Here is a 25,970-nt window from a genome sequence, read left to right as displayed (position 1 = left end):
AGAGCCCCACATGAGAGAGGGAGAGAACTGATTTCCACAAGTTGTCCTCTGTCTTCCACAAATGCACCATGGTGTGCACGCACACGTGTGCACACATTCGCACATGCATACACGTATGCACAAACATGCCAATAAATAAAATATAATAAGAAAAAAATTAAGCCAACAAAATTCTAATGTCAAATGGTACCCAAATAAATGAAGAAATATGTCACACAAATTGATGAGAAGCCTGGATACGTTAAACAAATCAATTCTCAAACTGATCTATAGATTTAATACAGTTCGTATCAAAAGTCCTGTAGGACTTTTTGCAGATATATACAAGCTAATTCTGATTTCCACAACAATGTTAATACTAGAACAGAGCTGGAAAATTTGTACAACCTGACAAAGTCTTACTGTAAAGTACGGTTACCAAGAGCAGCATGTGAAGACACACACACACACACACACACACATACAGCAACAGGACAGAACAGCCCAGAAAAACCACACAGAGCCAGCTGACTTGGAAAAGGTGCAGAACCAACTCCATAGAGAAAGGGTAATCACCCCACCATGGTGAGCAACTCTGAGAACAATACAGCAAAGAAAACCTACATGGTGCAGACCTAGGTGTAACACTATAAGACGACCACCATGGGGTAGACAAGAAGGGCTTACAAATGTCATTAAAGATACACTCTATAAAAGAGAAAAATGGGCAAGCTGTACTTGATCAAAAAATTTTAAATTTGCATTATAAAAGAAGAAAAAGAAATGCTGGCACTAGGAGAACATAGGTCCAAATGATCAAGCTAAGGAAAGACTTTTTTAAGCCATAAAAACAAAACTCACAATAGGAAATCCAATATATTTTTAATGAGCAAAATATCGGAACAGACACTTCAGCACAAATATACAGACAGCAAATGAGCATGTGAAAAGATATTTAATAGCATTAGCCACTGGAGAACTGCAAGCTGAAACCACAATGAAATACCACTGAACGCGATATTAAGATGGCAGGGGAGGGGCACAGACCAAGGAACAATGACCAAACCAAGCCTGACAATGTGACCAACGTGGATACAGAGCTCTCGTGGACACACAACGCTGTACACACTGGAAGGCAGCTTAATAGCTTTATCCTTAATGTCTTGGTGGCTTAAGGTACTTGCTATGCAAGCATGAGACAGACCTGCAGCATCCACATAAAAAGCTGGGCACAGCAGCATGCACCTGCGAGCCCAGCACTGCCGGCAGAAACAGGAGGAGCTGGCTGACCAGCCAGTCTAGTCAGTCAGTGAGGGGAGGCCATCTCAGGAAATAAGGTGGAGCATGATAAAGGACATTTGATGTTGAGCCCTGGCCTTCACATGTGCACAAACTGGTGTGTGCACACACATGCACACCCTATATACACTATACAACCCAAAAGACACACATACACTTACTATACTTCCCAGCAGTTACCACTGTTTGTTTGCTTTTCAAGACAGGGTTTCTCTGTGTAGCCCTGCAGACCAGGCTATGCTCTAACTCAGAGATCTGCCTGCTTCTGCCTCCCGAGTCTGCGATAAAGGAGTGTGCCACCACACCCAGGTCAGCAGTCCTAGTCTTAGGATCTACCTCTGAGTCATATGGATTTGGGCTTACACAAAGACCTGTACAGCAGCCATTATTCACAAAAGCCAGAAACATCCCACATTCCAAATGTCCTTCCACGGATGAATAAGCAAACTATTAAATACAATGTTAGATACAATGGAGCAAACAATTCAATTATATACAGTAAAATATTACTCACCAATAATAAAGAACTGATTGGTACAACAAAAATTACCAAGATATTAAACTGAACAAGAGGCCAGGCTCAAGAAGTTAGATGCTATGGTACGAGTCTATCTCTACCACATTTGGGAAAGGTAGGCTTATAGGAATGGAGAACCAAGCAGGGCTTGCAAAAGTTATGGACTGGGGACACTGCCAAAGGACGACAAGAGGGGCTTCTGAGAGTAGCAGAGCCCTTCTCTGCTGATGTGGGATCCCCTCTGTGTGCTATGATTACTGCCAGTGGGGAAAGCTAGGCTGAATGCTGGGAGAAAGGAGGTAGAGTCAGAGAGAAGCCAGGGAGCTGCCACTGGAGACAGATGCCCTGATACTTTGCTGGTAGGCCACGACCTCGTGGTAATACACAGATTACTAGAAATGGGTTAAATTAAGATAAGAGTTAGCCAATAAGAAGCTAGAGCTAATGGGCCAAGCAGCGATTTAAATATTATAGTTTCTGTGTGATCATTTTGGGTCAGAGTTGCCGGGAGGCCAGGAAATGAACGAGTGGCCTTCCTCCAACACTCTGTCCTGACAATAGTTGCACTTACATAAATCAATACATTTATCAACTCAGAAACAATGTCCTTCTCATTGCTGCTGTCGAAAACCAAAGCCATGTGGCATAATAATTGAAAACTACGTATTCACTGTCTCTAAGCTAAGTCAGAGGTTTCCCAAACACAAGTCACACTGAATCCATTCCTGAGAAGGTAACCACTTTCTCTGGGGACAAAACCCTACCAGGAAGGATCACGGACTGTAAAGAGTTCCTGTTGTCCTGGGTACACTGTTGGCCTGAAGATTAAACTACAGTGCAAGGATCTAATCCCTCAATTTTGGTCATAAAAACATATTTTCTTGCCCAAAATTTGGACTACCATCCATCATGCCTTGGATTCCACAGATTCACCACTGGTTTTTATAATTATACACCAGAGTCTACAAAAGAATTCCAAACACTCAGGGAAGGCCTACGATGCCACACTCCTCAACAGAAGCACCTACTGGAGCTGCTGCTGGTCTTGAGTCCCGCTGGAAAGTGACACATTCCTGCGTCACGAGGAGTTTACTTCGTTGATGAAACTTTTGGAACAGGTCACAACCAAGGGATGAATGAACTGGTCTTACAAATCCCCACACAGGTCTTCCTGCACCACTCTGGGCTTTTCCAACTCACACTTTAACCAGACACCAGGAAGCAGGCTGCCAATGAACGGGAGATAAACCATACACGCAAGCCCTGGAAGCTACAAGGTTGAAGGTAGCCCATCACTTACCAGCAGTACAAAGCACATCAGCCCTCAAGAGTCAGACTAAGTATATTCTGGTTAAGATGGGTACAGGGACCACTGAGGCCAACCGATAGCAAGGCTTTAGTATCTATTCAGCACACAGGAACAAAAAGGGCTTTGCTTTGCCCTGTAAAGCTTTTGAAGACTTTTTGATGCTAAGGATCTACAAAAACAACTTTTAAATCATACTCTTTGGTCACTGATTAGGGAATCTTCCAGTAGGTAAGTGAAAGCTACACTGCGCTGTTATTACAAGAAACAGTACACGTCACAACCCTTGTCCCCCTTTCCTAGAGACCAGAAAGAAGAAATACTACAAACAAGAGGTCTGGAAGACACCTCCAGCTCAATATTCATTCCTTGCACCAGAGCACAGAGATTTACCCAGAAGATTGCCCCCTCCTCCCTGCAGGCAGTTAAGTGGACCTGCCCTGTGCAGCGCATTCCAGAGCATCTTCACAGGGCGCTACTGTTTAGCTGTTGTGGGCTGCATATCCTAACTAGGAGGCAGGCGCAAGCACACCACGTAAACACAGTCACTCCTTATGGAAGTGCTGTGCACCGCTACCCAGAGTGCTAAATCCCTCTACATCATGCTCATGAACCTGGCTTGTCCTCCAGGCTTCACAGCCAGCCTCGGGGGCCACTGTCAACTGTCTGAGCACAAAAAGGTAGATGTAAAGGAATCTGCAGGGGGTCAAGTGATTCAAACAATTCAAATGTCTAAAAGAGAAAGATACTTTAACAAATGAGATTCTTTCTTTCTTTCTTTCTTTTCTTTCTTTCTTTCTTTCTTTCTTTCTTTCTTTCTTTCTTTCTTTCTTTCTTTCTTTCTTTTGGATTTTTCGAAATAGGGTTTCTCCGTAGCTTTTTCGTTCCTGTCCTGGAACTAGCTCTTGTAGACCAGGCTGGCCTCGAACTCACAGAGATCCCCCTGTCTCTGCCTCCCGAGTGCTGGGATTAAAGGCGTGCACCACCACCGCCTGGCGAGATTATTTTTTTAATGAAGCAAATTTCTGGTGTGCTTTTTCTCTAAATGTGTTTTATTATTTTGGTATACACATTCTGATATTCCAAATACTCTTTCCTTTTTTCTTTTCTTATTTGAAGATCACTGCTAACGAGGAGAGGCAAGAGCAAGGTCGAGTTCCCCAGTGCCTGTGCTGCTAATTACACTCGAGTCCAGGTCTGACTCCTGACATCCACAGCTCGAGACTCAACACGTGAATGGAAAGAACCAGCATGAATAAGATCTCTGCCTCTTCCCTCGTTCTTACCTATAAAAAAAACTTCCAGAGGCCTTTATTCATGTCTACCTGGAATAGAAGGAAACAATAAAAGAGAGAAAGAAAGAAAGAGAGAGAGAGAAAGAGAGAAAGAAAGAGAGAAAGAAAGAAAGAAAGAAAGAAAGAAAGAAAGAAAGAAAGAAAGAAATCCACCGTTTCAGCAAAGACAAAGCTCTCCATCAGTCGCCAGCCTAAGGAAACGTGCATGACTCTTAGTCCTTATCCTCCAAACAACTACAAAAATAGTTTAAAAGTATTTGAACAGAACAGGGGGCAGAAAGATCGTACGAGCCAGAGACAGAAACTGAAATCTGAACAAACGGCTGCCTAAACTAACCTGAACAATTGACACCACCAGCGGACATGCCAGTGTGGATGGGGGCCCCACTCTCAGATGAACTGATGACTGCTGGGAGAAGAACCACCAATGATCGGCCCCTAACTGGTTATCCAATACCAAGCACTCAGACCAAAAAACATAGGGGAACATGAAAAGGACTCAACAAGTTATAGATATGCAACAATCATAACTAAAGAGAGGGGAGGGGAGAGAAAGGGGGCTGAGGAGATGGCGCAGTGGTGAAGGCCACTAAGTCTGGAGACTAGACACCCATATGGTGGAAGGAGAGAAGCATGCCCCTCAAGTGTCCTCGGACTGTCACAAGGGCACCATGGCACATGAACCCCCACATGTACATATTCACACATTAAATAAAGTGCAACTTGAAATTTTTAACTAAAGCAATAATGAAAAATGGAGAGGAACTCTAACATAAAGCAGAGCCCTGCCAGAAAAGATCAGACAGTCTTCACCAGGGAGAGTCTAAGAATTAAACAAGTTCAGAGACAGGTTTTTCCCAAGAGAAAACGAACAAACAAAAAGAACAAAACAAAACAAAAACCCTCAGAAGCTCACAGGGAGAAACCCCTTTAGAAAAGCAATTTAAAAATCAGAAAACAATTCCTACACAAAAACATCCATGTGGGGAGCTGGATAGATGGCTCAGAGCTTAAGAGCATTGCCTGCTCTTCCAAAGGTCCTGAGTTCAATTCCCAGCAACCACATGGTGGCTCACAACCATCTGTAATGAGGTCTGGTGCCCTCTTCTGGCCTTTAGGCATACACACAAACAGAATATTGTATACATAATAAATAAATATAAAAAAAATCCACGTGGCACACATATTCAAAGTTCTATTTACTTTCTTTCCTGTCCATCCTGCTCACATAATTACAAGTCTGCGCTTTCACCAACATACAACGAGGCCAACTCAAACAGCCAACCACTTGGCTGTTCACATCCTGCTCTTGCCATCCTGTAAATGCTGCTACATGGCGCATGGCTTTTGTCGTGAGTCACTTGGTACTCCTCTAAATCGCCTGTGCTCATGTTGCCCAACTCACTACTATTTTTGCAGGCTTAATTGCAGCTGGGGGTTCTATCAGGCCACCTGGACTGCGCACAGCTCCCCAAACACTCTACAGCCTCACCTTCTCAGGTGCACCACAGCAAGCCCAGAGCACACATCTTCCAACAGCTGCTTCTCATCAAACCGCCTTCAAGTTTTCTGAAAATTTGACTTTCTAGACAGGCCTGGTGGCCCTCATGACACTAAGGCGGAAGGACTGCCATGAGCTTCAGGTGAGCTTGGACTAGATGGTGAGTTTTAGAACAGTGGCTTCAGACTGAGACTGTGTCGGGGCAGGGCGGGGCGGGGTTCAACTTATTAACTCATTGCCAACCACACCACTCAGCTGGTAATTAAACCCTTTCCAATGCAAACCTATTCTTATTTAATATTTTGTTTTCTCCTTATTTAACCAGAGAAGATTCTAGAATGTGAGGGATTGTTCATGCATTTCTCAGTACCTGTTACACTCTCCTCCCTTAGTCATTTCACAACTTTTCAACACCACGACTTCCTCTACACTCACTTTTTTAAAGAAGTCTCTAATGGAAACACCAACTTTTTTACATTAAATAACCCAAAACAGTAGAATATAAATTTCATCAATAAAAGGAAAATATAGAAGAAATATGTATATCATAAAGAAAGGACTGATCTAAGATAGTCTAGAATAAATGATCAAATTGTCAAATTATTTAAAGTCCTTCTAAGTGAGCTAGAGAGATGGCTCAGCCATTAAGAACAGCCTGGCTGTTCTTCCAGTAGACTCAGGTTCAATTTCCAGCACCCACATGGCTGCTCACAACAGTCTGTAATTCTAGTAGCAGGGGATCCAATGCCTCCATAGGCACCATGCAAGTCCATGGTACAGAATACATGCACACAGAACTCCCATACATACAAAACAATTTTTTTAAAAAAAAATAGCCTTTCTAAAAGAAGATAGAAATGTAAGACTTTAAGACAATCCTGAAGCCATTTTTGAATCCTCTCAGCCTCTGTGCCATAGTGCTTCCCCTCCTCCCCTGGGAACCAAGGACCTAACAGCTACACTCGCACGTACTCAGTTCCTGAACAATTACCCGTATACGTATGCTTTGGTTCAGTCCACTGGGAAACGGGGTCAAAATGACCTCTTACCTCATCTGATCTGGCAACAGCTCTCCAGTCAATTATTGGTAATAGTCCTTTCAAATAAGCCAATCAGAATAGTCAAAGAATAACCCCCTTTGCTTCTGTGGCCCCTTTAAAAGTAGACTTTACCCGCTATTCGGGGTCCCTCGGCTTCCCAAATGCTGGGGGACCCTGTCATGACAGAATTAATAAAATCCTCATGCTTTTGCATCGGCTGTGGTGTGTGAGATGGTCTCTGGGGGCGACTCCTTCTTGGTGTTTGGACGCTAGAGTCCAACAGAAATAGTTGGGGGGACAGAAGGGGCTACTGTGTGTATGTGTACAACTAGCACCCATGGCTGTACTTATGGAATGCATACTGGATGGCTCGACTTTTATATTTTTGAACCCTCTGCCTCTAGCAACTATTCAAACAAGGAAATCCAAAAGGTGGGTGTTTAAAGTAGAATGGAAGAGAGAACACCAAGAATGTCTTTGTGGGAAAGTTGTTGGAATATTAACTGAAAATGAGGGGTTACAATGCTACCCTACCCCAGCAGGGAGTGGCGGCACACGCCTTTAATCCCACCTCTTCAGAGGCAGAAGCAGTGAACTTCTGGGTTTGAGGCCAGCCTGGTCTACAGAGGAAGTTCCAGGACAGCCAGAGCTGTTACACAGAGAAAAATAAAATAAAATAAAAATAAAATAAATTTTAAAAGTTGTCCTGTCTTCCATAAAGCAAGAAAATGCTCTCCAGTTTTCCTAACGTGGAAATCGGGTAAAGAAAACATGTGCCATAAAGTTAAAATCAAACGTAAACAAAACTAATAAGAATTCCACCTTCCTCAGGTTCTGCGCTGTGTCCGGAGCAGGACCCACAGGAGTCTTCGGGAGAGTACGCCCCTTGTCACAGGTGTGAACCTTTCTCTTACTACCACCTTGTCCGCTGTACCTCCCACCCTTTAAGGAATAATCCTAACACTTTCCTCCCCAGCCCAACGCCAATCTTTAAAGCATGCCTACTATACTCAAGGTATTTTCCCCAAAAAAACAATGGTTCACACCTCTACACCAAGTCTTAGGAAATCCAGTCGAGAATTCTGTAGCCAATGAGGTGCTCTGATCTCTGAGAAAGTTCTGCTAGGCTCATTTCCAACCTGCTTAATATTCCTCTGCAGTCTAATAAAAATGTATTAATTTGTTTTCATTTAAAATTGTTTTAATTCAGCTTATTGCCAAGGCAGAAAGACAGTAGTGGCTGTGGCAGCAGAGCTCACAACACTATCCTTAATTAAAGAACTGAAGAAGAAGCTAGCCATTCAGCAGACAGCCGCATCCACTCAGGGGTCGCGGCTCCGCAGAAGACAACTGGTATTTCACACCCGTTCGCATGGAATCTAAGCTTCTGGAGGCCAGTATTTCACTGTCTTTACAACTGAAACAGGGAGAAATAATACATGAAAGGGACTGTTTTTTCACAGATGGAGCAGTCCTGATCTCTGCCTTACTCCCCAAGTTCACTCTGATGGAAATGCTAATAATCAGTTAAGAATCAACATGGAGGAAAACAAGTAACTGTAATTCAGAACTTTTCTGTCTGTCTGCAATGCCTGGGACTTCAGAGCCTTTAACAGCATCTGAACAGCACCAAGAGGGCAAGGAAGGAGCCGGTTAACAGAACGTTTGTGGGATTCCATGTTCTCCATTCCTAGACACCTGGACAAGCCCCATTGACACAGGAAGCCTCTCCTTACCACCATAAGGCTATAAAGATGCTCCAAACCTCTCCACATAACGTGTCAGTCACACATACATGCACGCACGCGCGCGAGCACACACATGACCCCAAATCAACTGCCAGGCCCATCAGAGCTTCAGTCTCAAACTAAGAACATCTCTTAGACCAGCAGTTCTCAACCTTCCTAACGCTGCGACCCTTTAATACAGTTCTCATTTTGTGGTGACCCCCAACCATTAAATTATTTCATTGCTACTTCATAACTGTAATTTTGCCACTGTTATGAATCCTAATGTAAATATAACAAACAGGATATCTAATGTGCAACCCCCAAAGGGTTGAGATCCACAGTTTGAGAACCACTGCCTTAGCCCCTCAGGTTACCAGTTTTCCTCATGGTAATACATCTCTATGCCCGAGTAAAACCTTGGCCATTATTCCCTTCCTCCTGTGCCCTCCTAGCCTAATGGCTCCCAAGAACTGCCCATGCTCTAGATCCCACCCTTCCAGCACCGGTTCCCAGTGAGCTCTGCTTTCTAAATCCTGCACCAGCTTCAACCTCACATGGGCAAGGACGCTCCAGGAGTCAAACTTCCCTACTGTCCTCGTTATTACACAGGTTGGCAGTGTGAGCGCATTTCCGGGTCACCACAGAAGGGTAGGGCAAGTACAGAACGAAGAGGTATGCTACTTCAACCACTTCTTGACACTTCAGGTCATTTTCCCTCATTCTTCCTCTTCCAAAATGCTCCTTCAGAGGTCCTTCTGCCTTCCTTCTGCCTATCTCAGAATCTTTCACTGTGCCCACTCACTAAGATATGTTTAGCTACCTAGGATAATGATAATTTCTTAAAATAAACCAAAACTGTTCATTTTACTTGGTTCTATGAACATCAGAATGTAACACCATTTAATGGGAAAAAAAGAAATCTTTACGTGTGGATCAACTAGCCTCAGCAGCAGTTTGCACATGACCTCTTACGTGGTCCTCATTCCTTCTGGGCACACTGTCTCCTAAACTGCAACAAAACAATAGCCTGCCTTACCTAGCTCTAGAAACCACCAGAAAGAAGGATACTTTGAATTTTGGTAAACAGAGTAATAGTAACCAAAGATCCTAAGATGATAGCCATTCAGACACAGCCATTCCAAGCTCACATACAAAGAAAACTAAAATAAAGACAGAACCCCTTTCAAACTCTACCACACTGACTTATATGAGAACAATGGTGCCTCAACTTCTAGGCCTAGTTCGTCTTTAGATCTGTTGCTAAAACACTCTTTTGTGGACAGGAGCCACCATAGCTTAGTTCAGGAGGGAACAAGAGAAGCATTACTTTGGCAATGCAATCGTGGTGTGGTTTGTTTTTCCTCCTTTGAGACCAAGACTGTCCATTCAGGTTAAGCCACTTACAAGCCCCACCTCCTAAACCAGATTAAATTCAGGAGCTGTCTGCTTTTCTGGCCACTGAAACTTAATACAGTACATACAACTAAATCCGACACACATATAAATACCCTCTAGCCTGCTAAACCCCGGAAACAGATTTTATTCAATCCCCACAAACATTGCAATGTAGACATTATTATTCCTATTTTTATAGATAAGGGCAATTGAAACCCAGAGAAATTAGATAGCTTGCCCAAGGTTAAAGGGCAAGTAATTAGCCAAGTCAGGATTTGAACTTAATTTTGTCTGACTCCATGGCCCATAGACCTCTTGTCTTTTCTTCCCTGTGTAAGAAAAGTAACTATAGCCAGGTGGTGATGGCGCAAACCCTAAATCCCAGCACTGGGGAGGCAGAGGCAGGTGGATCTCTGTGAGTTCAAGGCCAGCCTGGACTACAGAGCGAGTTCCAGGACAGGCTCCAAAGCTACAGAGAAACTCTGTCTCAAAAGCGTGTGAACACACACACACACACATGAAATGAAAAGTAACTATGGCAAATGGTTGGGTCATTTTTCCTCAATCCATAACATACCATTTAATCCTAGCTGTGTTTCTATAACTTCACAAAGAGACAGTAAAAATTTCAGAGGCCTACCCCCTTTTCCTTTCTTTTCCTATATTTATTTTCTACCCTTTTACAAGGGTTTTTTTAGGTTTTAAAAAAAATCACTGAGCTCAACCTAACACTCACACAACATTTCCCCAATCAATAAGCCCACAGGCCCGTGTCCTGTTTCCTCCTTTTTGCTCTTCACAGGCACAGTTTGAGTATGGCATCATTTCTGAATTGGTGCCATTTAGCAACTGTATCCATGTCCAACACAGTGCCTTACATCTGAGACTCACTGGGTGACACTAGTCATCAAGCCACAATGAGAAACATTGTCTTTATTTGTCTAGTTAACTTGCTACATTTTAGCCAAGAGACTTTAAAAGAAGGGTTTACTATGTGAGTGAATTTGCCCACATTAAAGACCGTTTTCTGAAAAATGTTTTAAAGGATTAAGGGGGAAAGTAAACAGAAATACAACAACTTAATGTCTGAGTCCCTGAGTCTGATAGAGCATGAGTTCAAGGACCTGGAAGACAGTTTGAAAGCAAGCATGACTCGTGTAACTTCTGCAAGTGCACCTTGAAATTGAAAAAGTGCACTCGAACATGGTCATCGCTTTTGCTGAGCACATAAAAGTCAGGAGGACTTTCTTCCAGCTGTTTTTGCAGCCAGTGTGTGATATTGTTATAACCGTGGTAACTGCCTCCACACTGGATAGGCTGTTAACACTTTCTCTACAGGATGGGTTTTCTGCCCATCTCAGGACAGCCTTCCGGGGTTAAACAATCATTAAGTAAAGCAAGTGCTGCCCAGAACTTCTTACATAACCCAGCACATGAACGACAGCTTTCTTTCCATTCACAGAACCCTCTTCTTACTTTAGGCAGCCATGTTTCTTTGCATTCTTTCCAAATACATAGAGCGTCTTATCAGTTCTCTACAAAATGTTGTCTGTTTTCTTGGTAGCGAGCACGTGAAAGACATTTGCCTCATACATAGTTCCAATATATGTCCTTCAATGTTACACATGCTAACTTTCAAGAGAGATTAAAGTATTTTAACCACAGTGGACGAACTAGTTTCATCCATGTTGGTAGTCAAAATATTCAAAGCATAGCTTTCTTATAAGAAGGGTTCCCGGGTGAGACAGAAGGCTGAACACGCTGGATTCCATGCCTGCCCTTCTTACGCTATGATTTTTAAACACTTTTTAGACTAGCATACCCTAGTGACACAATGGATCACAAGCTAGCCTGCTGAGTCCCTCTCCCAGCTCACTGTTCCGACCAACCTAGCAAAGATGCCCTTCACATTCAGCTTAACTTGGTTTGCTATCTAATTACTTCTGGCGAAGACCAAATTACTGCAATATTAACAGTTTCTTGCTATTTGAAATGACAAAAAAATGTGCTGAAATCATACAGTCAGCAGAATGTACCTATGGCTCTGTTGCAGTCTATAAAGCATTGCCTCCTTGAGGGGCAAACCAAAATGAGGACTTATGTGGGAGTAACAAAAATGTGATAACTAGACCTTCAACCTCAAGTACAACCCAGCTGCGCATGCCCAGGCAGATCACAGCCACAGGAAAGCCTGCTGCTCTTACATCAAACCCAGTCCCTTCCAGTCTGTGACTCCAGCCACACAGGCCTGGGAGCTGTCCGTTCAGCACCACAGCAGGTCCCCTCTAGTACAAGAATAAAGCAAAAGAAAATGCAAGCCCAAGCCCGAGAGGGGGTTGGAGGAACTGCTGAGGGTCCGCCTTCAAGGAGGCAACTATAAGGCTGTTTGTTTTTAAATATATTATATCCCAAGCTATTATCATTTTTTAATTTAAAAGAAAATATTCCAATTATTTGTATGAAAGTTGACAAAACCTCAGATGAAAACCAAAAGCATATAAAGTCAGCCTCCCAAACTGACCCCAAGAAACCAGTAACTAAGTGGCCTGCATCATCACGAATTGCTTTACAAAACCCACCACAACCCAGTAAGAAACATCACATCCACACACATCAGATGTTCTAAGAACACAGAACACGCTTGCAGCCCTCTCCAGAGAGCTTCCATTTCTAGGACAGACAGAATGCTCACAGAACACCAAACCGTCGCTACCCCCACACACAGCAATCAAATCCTCTTTCAGGGAGAACCCAAGGCCTGATGGGTCATGAGTTCCAAAGGAAAATGCTGCAGTATTTCAAGAGCTAGGTTACTGACAATACGCTAAAAGCTGTCAGCATTTTAAGTCTGAATCCCCAGTTCTGCCATCCTGGTACTTGGTAGTAATGCCGTCCAGCCATTTGCATTACACATCAAAAAACAATTTTTTTAAGGAAAGAAAAAAAGGCTCCCTCCCCCATATCTCCTAATGCACACGGAGAAAAGGGAAGAGAGCCTGTGAGACGGTGAAAAAATCTACCACACCCGAAATCTGCTTGGGAAGCTAAAAGATCCCCCAGTCGTAGCACACAAACCCTTCTCCAAAGAATCTCTAGGTTTAAACTCGAGAAAACAGTTAGAAAAAGCATTCCCCCTTTGCCCTAAAGGCCCTTACCCACACTTCCTGCTTCTGATTGCTGCCCTTCTGGGTGCCCACTGTGCACTAAAAGCAGTTCCCCCTGTGTGGCAGAGCTTCCAGCGTGATTATTTCTCCCTGCCCCTGAGTTTGGCCAGATGCAATGCAAAGTTTCTTCTATGCCCCTCCACCCCATCAGATGACATTGCTTATGAACACCGATGCGAATCTTGGAACCTCCAGTTATAAAATGTATTCCCCCGTGCTTAAAAAACTGCAGTGTGAGTGAGGGAGAGGGCATAGGGTGGAGTAGCTGGAAGGAACGCACAGTTTGGAGAATTCCTATTTATCAGGCTGAAAAATGATTCCCACGCCATCCGAACTCGAAGCTAAGGACGCTGAAGGGGTCTGACAGCCCCCAGTACCGCCCGGAAAGTTAACTGCCAAGTCTCCACCGGTGGTTGCTGCGGGCAATGGAGAGCAGGGAGCGGAGCTCTCGGGAGAAATGCAGAGGGTTTGCGGTCCCCAGGGTACCAAGAGTGAAGTAGAGAGGAAGGGTCCAAGCTGTGGAGCTGGGCAAACAGTTCTGTATCCCAACGCTAACGAGAAGCCCGGGGTGCTGCTGCCCGTGGTAAGGTGGGGGAGGGAAGGGAGCAAGGAGAGGAGCAAGCTCTGCAAAGGGTGGCGTAGGGGTGGGGGTGGGGGAAGGGGATATTCTGAAAGTGATGTACTCTGATGTAGGAATCCTAGCCTGCCAAGGAAGGTCGCGGGGGGCTCCCACACAGCCCCTGAGCACCCTGATGAGAGGGTCACTGACACAGTCGAGTAAAGGACAGAAGGTGTCCCGACTGCCCCACGAACCCCGGAGTCCCCCGGCTTCTGCAGTTGGTAGCAATGTGGAGCCGAACGAGGGAGGATTCAGTTAGGACTGGGGGAGGGGGCAGAGCTGAGGGACTGCAGAGCAGCCCGAGACCCCCGGTCCGGCTCGCACTGCGAGCTGGGTGCCGGCTGCACCGTTGAGGGGGCCCGGGGTAAGCCCGTGTCCCCCGGCGCGACCCGGAGCCCTGGAGGTTAGGGTGTCCAAGGGTGGGAGCTGGTGGTCCCCCATGCTCCTCGGGAACCCCGGCAAACACCGTAGACTTCTAAAACACCCGTCCAAAACACGAAGGACAAAACCCCGCTCCACGGCCACGCGAACCCCCGTGAGCCCCGTGGCCCGCGAACCGCGCCGCGCGCTCTGCGGCAAAGCCCCGGGCTGAGAGGGGCGAGCCCGCTCCAGGGTCCCGGGGCGAGAGGGGAGCCCAGGCCGAGGAGCGGTGCCGGGCCAGAGGCTCCGGGGCGACTTACAGCGGCGGCGGCTTCGGGCGAGGCGGCGGCGGCCCTAGTGCGGGGCCCGGGAGGCGCGGCCGGACTGCAGAGGCGCCGAGGCTGCGGCGGGCGGGACTGCGGTGGGCGCCATCTTGGAGCGCTCCCCGCGCCCGCCCCCCGCGCCGCGCGAGCCCTTGCATAATTGATGACTCGCGCCGCGCGCGCCCCCGCCGCCGCGCGCCCCCGCCGCCGGGCCCCCGCGCGACCCTCTGCGCGCGCCCCCCGCCCGCGGCCCCCGCGCCCGCCCGCTCGCCCTCCCGCCCGCCCGACCGGCGGCCACCTACCCTGCCGGGCGCGCCCGCCCGCCTGCCCTCTCGCTACCGGCTCGCCGGCCTGCGTCCCCGCGCTCCGGACGGCATGCGCGCGGGAGCCCGGCCGGCAGGGGGCGCCGCGCCCGAGCGCCTGCCAGCGTCCCCGGGCCCGCCCCCGCGACGCCCCCACCGGCCCCGCCAGTACCGGCGTCGACTCCGGTGCTCTGCGGCCCTGGTCAATGACAAGTCTCTCCTTGCTCCGGGACACACTCGGTCATCGTGCCACAGCAGCTGAAGTTTCTGGCTGAACGACTTGATCTTTGGTCAACTGATAGTTGTTAACACAGCAAGCAAAAGGCAGCCGGTGTTACAGAGGGCCCTGTTCTGAGTGGCAGAGACACTGCTCCCTGACAGCCCTCGGGTTTGAAAGCTTAGAGGTCACCTTACCCTCTCCAAACTCCGTGGGTCGCTCTGTGAAGTTGGCGTGAGCCTCTGAACTGCTTCCGCCACATATCTAAGGATCTACACTGTGAAGACGAGAACTCCCAGCGATGTGTCTCTAATGCAAATACAATGGAGCCGGAATAGCACCTCTTAACTAAGCAGTGGCGGGTGACAACCTCTCCAAACCTCGGTGTTCTGTCACTAGGAGGGAGCAATCCATCACAGCATCAAACTGATAGCTTTATTGTAGAGACGAAAGGGGGAAAGAAAGCATTTACACTTTTCTAACGCAGCCCAGAACAGACTGTCGCATAATGTGCCCACTGCATGCATTTTACAGTAGCTTTCTTGAGATATATTTGGCACACAATAAGTTGCATGTTTAGAATATGAGTTTTGACTTGTGTATGCGTGCAGGAGTTCCTCGATAAGGTCATGGTCACACCCAAGGTTTCCAGATGTTTCTTTGCAATCTCTCCCCACACTGCCCTCTCACCCACACCCCGAGGCAACCACTGATCTATCACTGAACATTCGTTTGCATTTCCCAGAACTAATGGGACCATATAGTATGAACTTTTGGGGGTGTACTCTTTCCCTCAGCATGATAATCTTGAGGTTATTTTGTTGTTGCCTGAGAAGTGTTCCTTTCTTCTTAACACTGGGCAGTAATCATTATGGAGGGACATACCTCAATTTTAATGCACTTATTGGTGACATTTAGGGTAGTGCTAGATTTTTGCCTGCTCCAAATTAAGTTGCTATGAATACTGTGCGTCTTTGTGTGGAAGCAAAGTCTTATTTCTCTGGGTATAAATAAATGCCTAGGAATTAACTGACTGAATTCTCCTGGGTTGTACTTGACAAGTTAAGGAGAGTCTAGGGCTGCAGGTGTGCTCGTTTGGTAGCATGCTTGCCCGACAGGCACAAAGCCCTGGGTGGAATCCCCAATACCTGTCACATAGACTGTTCAAGGTCATTCTCACCTGGATAATGAATTTCCAGCTACAGGAGGCCATGCCTTTCAAAACTAAAATAATAAAGAAAGAAATGGAAGTTCTGAACTGCTTTTCAAAGTGTGTATGCCATTTTACCTTCCAGCCAGCAGCCCAGTAGGGCATCAGCGCCCCATATCGTCATCAGCATCTGGCATGACCAGTCTTTTGAATTTTAGCTGTTGTAAAAGTGTGATGGATTGATTAACCCACTGTGGTGTCAGCTTCTATTTCACTAATGACCAAACTGTTAAATGTCTTGGCTCAGCAAATTCTCCCAGTTGAAGTTGTCTACTCAAGTCTTTCATGCTTTAGAGGATGCTTTCCTATTGAATTTTGAGAGCTCTTTGTATATTATGGATACAAATCTTCTAACAGGCACATGATTGGCAAATATTGTTTCCATACCATTTTCCAGGCTGAAGATCTTGTGTAGCATACATGTGCAGGGGCGTAGCACACAAATAGCATGATGAGGCTCTGGATTTCATAAGCACAGACTTAAAGCAAGCAGCATGGGATTTTGATCAAAATTGCATTAATTTATAGCACTCAACTTTGTAGAAACTTGCATGACAGCAGACCAACTTTTCCATTTCAGTATTATTGTGGGCTTCTGAGAGCTCCGGTGTCCTGTGACTTTTTTCAGGACATAAGTCTTACTTGCCTTTCTAGGATTCCTTCCTAAATATCTTTGTATTTGCGTGTGTACTGTGTCACTTAACAATTTTTAATTTCAGTTTCTCATCATTCCTTGGAAATATATAGAAGAACAGTTCATTTTTCTGTATTTTACAAGATTGCTAACCTGATATCAGATTCTCCACAGGAAACACTACAAGATTGGATCCATTAGCTCCTCCAACCTCTCCAGAAGGGGTGGAGGGCTCAAGAGGTAAAGGAACCCGTCCCTCCCTGGGCATATACATGGTTAACAACTGTTGGGATGGGGTGGAGCAGGTTGCTGGGGTTGGATGGATTGCTGGGGTGAGGTGGTTTGCTGAGGTGGGGTGGATTGCTGAGGTGAGGTGGATTGCTGAGGTAAAGTGGATTGCAGGGGTGGGGTGAGGTGGGTTGCTGAGGTGGAGTGGGTTGCAGGGGTGAGGTAGGGTGGGTTGATGGAAGGGTTGCTGAGGTGGAGATGGGTTGCTGAGGTGGGAGGGGTTGCAGGGGTGGGATGAGGTGGGTTGCTGAGATGGGGTAAGTTGCTGAGATGGGGTGGGTTGCCGGGGTGGGGTTGATTGTTGAGGTGGAGTGGGTTGTTGGGGTGGGGTTGATTGCTGAGGTGGGTGGGTTGCTGGGGTGGGGTTGATTGCTGAGGTGGGGGTGGGTTGCAGGGGTGGGGTCTGTGTGATCCTGGCTACCCTGAAACTTGAGGATCTACCTGCTGATGTGGGAGTGTCATATATCAATCTGTTGATTTCATTGGTTAAGTAATAAACAAACTGCTTGGGCTCATAGCTTAGAACATAGGTGGGTGGAGTCAACAGAACAGAATTCTGGGAAGAAGAGGAAGTAAGGTAAGATGCCTCAGAGAGATGCCATGCTCCTGGCTCCTGGGCAGACACATGCGATGAAGCTCTGACCCAGGATGGACATAGGCTAGAATCTCCCCGGTAAGCGCGCCTAGCTGTGCTACATAGAATATTAGAAATGGGCTAGTCCAGGTGCAAGAGTTAGCCTAGAAGAAGCTAGATAGAAATGGGCCAAGCGGTGTTTAAAAGAATACAGTTTCCGTGTAATTATTTTGGGTAAAGCTAGCCGTGGGGGTGGCCGGGTGCCGGGGACACAGCCCCACCGCTCCTATTTCAACAGCCTGCCTATGTCTCCCGAGTGCTGGGATTTGAGGTGTGCACCACCACATCTGGCCCTGAATGAACACTTTCCAAAAGAATATGGACAAAGGCCAAAAGAGATATGGAAAAATATTCACCATCAATGGTCAAAGAAATGTAAATTAAACTATGATGAACTGTCATCTCACACCTATTAGAATGATTATTACAAAAAATATTTTAAAACTAGGTATTGACAATCATGTACAGAAAAGTAGATCCTGACTTACTATTGGTCGGAATGTAAACATATACAGTCTTGATGGAAAATGGTATGAAAGTTGCTCAGAAATCCAAAATCTGAATAGAGCTACCATATGATTCTGCAAAACCAGTACTAAGTATATGATCAGTGAAGGGAGACTAAGATGTCTGAGTGGGGAAGGCACAATTAGAGTTCAGTTCCCAGGACCCATACAAAAGAAAAGCAATTACTCCTACAAATTTTCCCCTGATCTCTAATACCAATACAAGTGCTGGCCTCCCACAATAAATTAATGAATGAATAAATAAAATATAACCAATGGACACAAAAGAGGTATGCCAAGTAGATACCTGCAAGCTTACATTCTGAGCATCATTGTTCATAACAGCCTAGCTATGCAACCAGTCCTAATGCCCATCAGAGGATGACTGGATAAAGGGAATTTCATGTAGCCACATGTTGGAATGCTACCCAAAGGGGATCATTTCACTTATGACACGGGATTAACCTGAAAGTCAGATAAACCAAGCCCAGAAAGACAAATACTGTTGGCTCTCATGTACATGTTGCACCTGGTAAATTGAGATCAGGCAAGCAAAGAGAGGATGGGGCTCATTAGACACTTGGTAAGGGAAGAAGGGATTTGTCAGTCCAAGGACACAGCGTATTAGAAAGGATCACCTCCCGGATTCTCATACATTATAGCAGCTGTAGCTTGATAGCAATTCATTATATACTTGAAGACTGTTAGCTTTTGCCTAAATATTCTTGCCACAAAAATGAGGAATATATATGTCAATTACCCAGCTCCAACATAATTCACAATCTAACAATTTCTAGTTTTCAAAATGGATGAGTAGACAAGTCATGCTTCGTTACTGATGTTTTCAAGTGGATAGGTAAGCAAGTTATATTTCATTATTAATATGATTGGGGTTAAATCTAAAATTGAGCTGTTTTCTGTTTGTTGCCAACTATCCTGATTTTTCTCTTTTAATATGCATTATTTCAATGAGCTGGAATGTATCTTATTATTTCTTTTATCTATGTTGTTGCCTTATTAACTCTAAACTTAAAGGTTTGCAGTAATTTGGTCACTAAATTAAAATGACTCTTTGGCCTTGGTGCGTTTCATGTGCAGATGGCTTTCAGTGTCTAATCACTGGATGGGTAGGTGGATGGATGGGCAGACAGATGGACGGATGGATGAGTGGATGGATGGATGGATGGATGGATGGATGGATGGATGGATGGATGAGTGGGCGAGTGGATGAATGGATGGGTAGGTGAATAGATATATGGATGCGTGGATGAATGGATGGATGGATAGATGGATGGATGGATGGACGGACGGATGGGTGGATGGACAGACAGATGGGTGGGTGGATGGATGATGGATGGATGGATGGATGGGTGGGTGGGTTGATGGATGGATAGACAGGTGGGTGGGTGGGTGAGTGGACGGGACAGACGGACAGACAGATGTGTGAGTGGGTGGATGGGTGGATGGATGGATGAAGGTGTGGATGAGTGGATGGATGGATGAGTGGATGGATGGATGGATGGATGGATGGATGAGTGGGTGGATGAGTGGGTGGGTGGATGGACAGATGGGTGGATGGGTGGATGGATGGATGAGTGGGTGCGTGGATAGACGGACAGATGGATGGATGAGTGGATAGATGGGTGGATGGATTGATGGATGAGCAGATGGATGAGTGGGTGGGTGGATGGACAGACAGATGGATGGGTGGATAGATGAGTAGATGGATGGGTGGATGGATGAGTGGATGAGCAGATGCATGGGCAGCTCTTCTCTTGCATAAGCAGACAATGGTGAAGGCACTCCCACAGGATAACTAAACCCTGGTGACTGTGAACAGAAGAGAGGGAAGAAGAGTAATGGCTAACGTGAAGCAAAAGGCTTTATGTGGTGTGGTTATGAGAGTCCATACATAAAGCAGTCAGAGAAAATGCAGTCAGTTTGAAAGCTTAAGTCCCAGGATAAACCAGGATAAATAATTCCATTTGGAGCAGTTCTGACCCCGTCAAGTAGACACCACAAACAAAGCTCACAATCCCAAACTGGAAAACAACAGTGTGGACAGCAAGTTGTCATTAAAAGTAAATGGTGGCAGACAAATTATAGACATGACAGTGAGCAGCAGAACATATTGTAGTGGTCGGGATATGGGAAACATGCATTGAGCTCCAATAATGACCTTTGAGTAGGGACATCCAGCTTCTTTCCACCCCAAAAGGCTCGTTCTACTATGACTTAAAGTGAGCCAGTGCAATTTTGCACTAAACTTTTGGCTAAATAAACCATATAATAGTTAAAACTTGCATATCCTCCTTACTCTGTGGCCACTCCCAAACAGTGAGCAGAGACAGCATGCTAAATCCCTTCTCCAGTATTTTAACACATATGGAAACTCTACCCTGTGGGATTACCTGGGGTTCCAGTGGTAGATCCAGCTACCTTTAGGTTCCGGATTACCAGACTTACAGACTTTTCAAAATAGAAGACTATTTGCTGACTCAGAGGATGACCTTCAAGACATCGAGACTGTGGAGGATCTTCATGATCAACTAAGTACATCTGAAGGGCCACGTCGGATGAGAATGAGTTCTTTTTAGGAAGATGAAGGAGTGAAACTTAGCCAGTGCTGTTCCAGTGGGCGTGAGCAGGAGCAGGGGTGGGAGCGCCCGAAACAAGCTACCACCGCCCCCCACAAGGGAAGGTATCTGGAATGTTTGCCCAAGAAAAATCTGTAAGATCAGCTGTTCAGAAGATAAGTTTAGAAAAATCTGATGAAAACCAGAGACTCCTCTTTTGCTCCAGAAAAAAAATGACCCACTCCATGTGTGCATAGCTGTGTGTATATGTACACGGACACACTCACAAGCACACGGTTTTGCATGGATTGTGGAGCATATCCTTGAACTACAGGTTAGCAACTCGTGGTGCATCCAGATGCCCTAGGTGTGTGATGGGACTAGGAACCTTCCACCACAGAACACCTCTGAGTCTCCATTTCTGTCCCTGTCCTCACAGCCACCCTTAGAGGTCACCCAATGTGTCCTGAAAATCCAGCAGCAGAAGTGATTTCCTTCTTGGGCTGTTTTGTCTCGCTCTCTTCCATTCTACTCAATAATAATTTAGTTAACCTTCTTTCCTCATTCCAGACATTATTGCTTCCTCTAAATTTACTGTCTCTGCCACAGAGATAGATTTTAATACCCCAGCTCTCTGTGATGCCAGCAGACTCCAGGCTGAAGATTTTATCTCTGAGATTACCCCTAATCTCCTCCTGCAAAGGCAGGTTTTGCAGAACACTGGCAATGGGAATGATACTACTCTGTCTATCCCGTCTATCCCTCCTTTCCGCTGCAACCCGTGTGAATTCCCACGACGCTATGCTTCCTATGTTATCTGCAAGGCTTTCCTGGGTTTGTCCTACTTTGGGTTGTTGCTTTGAGGAAGAAAGAAAGAAAGAAAGAAAGAAAGAAAGAAAGAAAGAAAGAAAGAAAGAAAGAAAGAAAGAAAGGAAGGAAGGAAGAAAGACTTTCCCAGGCTGCCAAGATGACTCAGCAGGTAAAGGCACCTGCTGCCAAGCCTGACCCCCTGAGTCAATCCCCCAGACCCGAATGGTGGAAGGAATGAGTTAACTCCCACAAATTAACCTCTAACCTCCACATGCCCACTCTGCATGTGTTATACACACACATGCACACACCAACACACATGTGCATACACACACATGCACACACCAGCACACATGTGCATACACAATGCACACACCAACACACATGTGCACACACATGCATACACCAACACACATGTGCACACACACATGCACACACCAACACACAGGTGCATACACACATGCACACACCAGCACACATGTGCATACACATATGCACACACCAACACACATGTGCATACACACATGCACACACCAACACACATGTGCATACACACACATACACACACCAACACACATATGCATGCACACACATGCACACACACATTTCTAAAATTCTTTTAAGTTCTCAACTAACTTGCATCTGCCTGAAACTCAGCATCCAGACCCCACCGACGGTTCTGTGGAGCATTTTCCGCAGGCTTCGCTCTACAATGGGCATGGTGGAGAGAAAATGTTTGCTGTGATCCCGTATGTGGGCCATAGACACAGGCACAACGGATTCACCCATAGCCTTTTAATCTTGCTCAGTTATATAACCATGAAGCTTTGGTTTCCTTGTCTCTGAAGTGGAGAAAATGTTAGTTCTTGTCTCCTGGAAGTTTGACAAGATCACATTGGTCTGTGTACAAAAGCACTTAGTATGCTCTTTATCCCCTTCTAAACACCTAAGCAGGTTCTAGCATATTATTCATATGGCCAAAAGAGACCTCACTTCAAGACCCTTAATATCAAAGGTCCTTAATTCCTTATGCCCCGATTTCCACTGCCAGTGCCCTAATTAGCTCTTGAGACTGCTACTGCTACGGTGACGGTGACAAGAGAACTTTTAGCAGAGTAATCCTTTCTCACCCTTGGCAGGGTCCTAGAGAGGGTGGAACACATTCATCTGCTGAGGAGCCTTGTGTGACTTAGCTCAATGAGCATCAGCAGGGGTGGTAACAGCAAAGGCCTTACATGTGCCTTCACACCGCTGCTAAGTCTCTGGCACAGAGGTCAACTCTGAGAACAACGTGCCCTGATTAGTCCTAGACAGAACTCTGTGGAGGTCATGGAAGAGACGGGGAGCTGCCTAGAACCAGCCTGGACCCAGTCTCCTCGGCCAACCTGTTTGAGGAAAAACCTAGGCCATCCTGTAGGTTCATTATTGAGGAAAAACCTGGAGTGAAAAACACATTGTTACACAGCATAATGCAGCGATAGCTGACTCATATGGCCACCCCTTTAGTCCCTGTACCACTAACTGCTCCCTGTTCCTGCCTGTCTCCATGCTTCCATATCTGTCTTTCTGATATTGATCGAATCAGTCGCCATAGAAATCTGTGAGAGCTCTCTGGAGTTGACATAATAAAATTTAAACTCCATACTACTTCATTCATATCTATTCATACTTAGGCCCTGAGTTACTCCCCTCCCCTTTCTTTTGTCTGGGTATGTGGCATGTAAGCATGTGTATATGCATGTGATGTGGGAGTGTCATTTATCAATCTGTTGATTTCATTGGTTAAGTAATAAAGAAACTGCTAGGCCCATTTGATAGGCCCACCCTTAGGTGGGTGGAGTAAACAGAACAGAATGCTGGGAGGAAGAGGAAGTGAGCTCAGACTCCACAGCTCTCCTCTCTGGACCAGACGCCTCAGGGAGACGCCATGCTCCCAGCTCCCAGGCAGACACACGCTATGAAGCTCTGACCCAGGATGGACTTAGGCTAGAATCTTCCCGGTAAGACCGGTGCTACACAGATGATAAGAAATGGGCTAGTCCAGGTGTGAGAGTTAGCCTAGAAGAGGCTAGATAGAAATGAGCCAAGCAGTGTTTAAATGAATACAGTTTGTGTGTTGTTATTTCGGGCATAAGCTAACCGTGCAGGCAGCCGGGGTGCTGGGAATGCAGCCCCGCCGCTCCGTATTACTACAAATGGCACCCAACGTGGGGCCGGGCAGTGGTGGCACATGCTTGCCAAATTTATAGGCAAACATTAGCCCAAGGCGAACACGCCCCCTAAGGGGCAGGACTTATCCCTACATGCATGGGCACATGTAAGTGGGTGAGCATGCACGTATGTGTGTGTTCATGTGGAGGTTGGCCTCAAGCATCTTCCTAGATTACTCTCCACCTTATACCCAGAGAACACTATTCTGGCTGTCTGGCTATCCAGCTTGCCATAAGAGTTCCCTATCTCTGCTCCCCTCACCCCCTTCCCCACTTGCTGGAATTATAGGCAGGCTGCCACACACCCACCTGGCTTTTATGTGGGTTTTATGTGGGTTCTACAGGTCTAAACTCTTGTCCCGAGACTCACACAAAGTGCTTTATCCACTGGTAATTTGAATGGGCTCACGTATTTGAACACTCAGCTCCCAGATGATGTCTTTAGGAAGTGCAGCCTTGCTGGAGGAAGTGTGTCACCGGCCTCACGCCACTTCTAGGTTTGGTTTTCACTCTTCTCTTTTTGTGCTTTGTGTTTGCAGTTGGTGATGTGATCTCCCAGTGTCCTGCTCTGGTCATGCCTTCCCCACCAGTATGGACTCTCCTGGAGCTGTACGTCCCTCCTGGTCATGGCACATTGTCACCGCAACAGAAAGTAGCTAAGATAGCACTGAGCACCACTCCCTACGCCAACCACCTCTCCACTCTTCACCTGCGCCTCTAATCCATGCCCCAGGCACACCATCCTGTGTACTATGCGGTGTCACATCTGCAAAGTTGCTTACACAATTCACCCTTTCTTGCCTTGATTTTTTTCTTTTGCTATGTAACCCAGGCTGGCCTCAAACTTGCAATCCTTTTGCCTCAGACTCTCCATTGCAGGGATTATAAGCATGAAGCGTCATGCCTGGCCTGGTTAGCTGCCCATTGCAGCTTAAGGTCTAACGTCCATCCATGTTTTATAAAGATAACATTCTCTAACTTCCTCCCAAGTCAAAAATCAGTAATATATTGTTAAAATTTCAAACATTTTATTTATTTTGTGCATATGGTGGTCAGAGGACAGCTAGCAGAAGTCAGTTCTGCCCTTCCACCACGAAGGACCCTGGGATGAAGTCCTCACGATGTGTTACAGCTATTCATGTGTGCATGTGGATACACATGCCTGTTTGTCTGTCTGCCTGCCTATTGTTATTATGCACCCATCACATGCAGTTCCGGAGGCTGAGACTATGTGTGCCCGCTGTTCCATCAGCCTAGAGAAAGTGTGACTAACAAACCATCATCAGCGCCCCTGCCTGATAATCCACCTTTTCTTTCACTGGCCACAGTACAGAACATGATCTCCTAGCCCTGGATAGCTTCTAGTTCCTTCAAATGTCCGAAGCCTTCAGCTCCCTAACTATGCATCAAGGCATCCCAGGTCATGAAACTGCCAGGGGCTTTTTGAGAGAAACGCCAACATTCCCTGTCTGTCATGTACAGTGCAACCTTTAGCTTGAAAGCGTCCACAATCTCGGCATTGCATGACAAACTTTCTTTCACATGCTATCAACTCTTTATAAGCCGGATTTTCAACAGTCTCCACAAAGAAAGACTATGTGGCAATCCACAGAAGAGGAAGTCCTGATGGATCTGACCTGGCCCTAATGTCAGACAGGGAACCTCTGTGATGATCAGCGTCTGCCTGCTCGCATAAACTATCGCTGATTTATGATTTCAAATTAGAAAAGCAACTTAGCTGTGGAGACATAGCTGCTTAATGAGCTGTTGGGCTGAATTAGCCAATAATGAGATGGTTCCCAGGGATACCATTCAAAAGTGGCCAAGACTTTAAGGGTTCAGGAAACTGAGAAGGTTCGGGAATGTCTCCACACATTGTGTCGCCAATCAAGACCTTTTCCCATGGGATGAGCGGGACCATCTGGAAAACTCAGGTTTATGCTTCAAAGAGATGAGCAGAGGTTCAGTCTCCCTCAAGATATCTGGCTTTCTCAGATGGGGTAGAGGGGATGCAGACATGCTGGCCCAGCGCCTGCACCCCAGGGGCACCTGTAT

At 46.1% G+C, this 25,970-nt stretch overlaps 1 protein-coding gene across 2 annotated transcripts in view; it reads right to left on the bottom strand.

Annotated features, from left to right (window-relative positions):
* The window catches only part of Scn8a (sodium voltage-gated channel alpha subunit 8), a 177,063-nt gene extending 162,151 nt beyond the window's left edge, over positions 1 to 14,912 (bottom strand). The window contains exon 1 of one of the 2 annotated variants that reach the window (XM_075960706.1): positions 14,831 to 14,912. The gene's annotated coding sequence lies outside the window, so the exon portion shown is untranslated. Of the gene's footprint in view, positions 1 to 14,525; positions 14,666 to 14,830 lie in introns of those variants that run through there. The other variant, XM_075960707.1, reaches the window with a different exon arrangement.
* Between the last annotated feature and the right edge of the window lie 11,058 nt (positions 14,913 to 25,970).

Source organism: Microtus pennsylvanicus, chromosome 2 (genome assembly GCF_037038515.1).
Source record: "Microtus pennsylvanicus isolate mMicPen1 chromosome 2, mMicPen1.hap1, whole genome shotgun sequence".
Classification (NCBI taxonomy): domain Eukaryota; kingdom Metazoa; phylum Chordata; class Mammalia; order Rodentia; family Cricetidae; genus Microtus; species Microtus pennsylvanicus.
Note: the sequence above shows the minus strand (reverse complement) of the source record. Positions and strands in the feature narration are given on the sequence as shown.